Here is a 660-nt window from a genome sequence, read left to right as displayed (position 1 = left end):
TAGGGAAAGTGTGGGCTGCTCCAGTCCTCCTGTTTCCAGAAAGACTGAAGCAATGGGACAAAACCTCTTGCCTGTCTCTGAAACCAGGAACTCCGGAATGAGAAGAAAGCAGGGGGATGCACTTCCCCCTGCAGTCAAGGAATCATAGAAAAGTAGGGATGGAACGGATCTGGAGAAGTCATCTAGACCAACCCCCTGCCTAGGGTAGGATTGTTGCCCCCAAAGGACAGTGAGTTCGTGCCCGGTGCGCTTGTGCCAATAAACACACAGGGGTGAAGGATCCAACTTAATCTTTATTTCTGCGCAGAAAGTGGCGCTTGGCAAAGCAAGCACACCCACCCCAGTGGGCGTCTGCCTTATATAGCTACGTAACAGGTTAAACTTGCTGATGTGATGAAATGTGTAGCAAGCCCAGCAAGTACCCCCCCTTCCAGCTCCCCCCCAAGTAACCCCCCTTCCAGCTCCGGAACTTTGTTGATACAGCTTTTCCTCTAGCGAGGCCAGCAATTAAACAACTAAGCAACAAGCGATCTCCCCCAGCCTAAACAACCTAATCTATGTCCTTGGTTAGATAAAATACTTTTTCAAAACATACAAAGCTGTTCCCGAAGTAGAAAATGCATAGTGAAAGTTCAGGGGTGCTCATCAAATCCCCCCTTC

This window comes from Alligator sinensis, unplaced genomic scaffold (assembly GCF_000455745.1).
Source record: "Alligator sinensis unplaced genomic scaffold, ASM45574v1 scaffold665_1, whole genome shotgun sequence".
Lineage (NCBI taxonomy): Eukaryota > Metazoa > Chordata > Crocodylia > Alligatoridae > Alligator > Alligator sinensis.
This window is presented reverse-complemented; position numbering follows the sequence as displayed.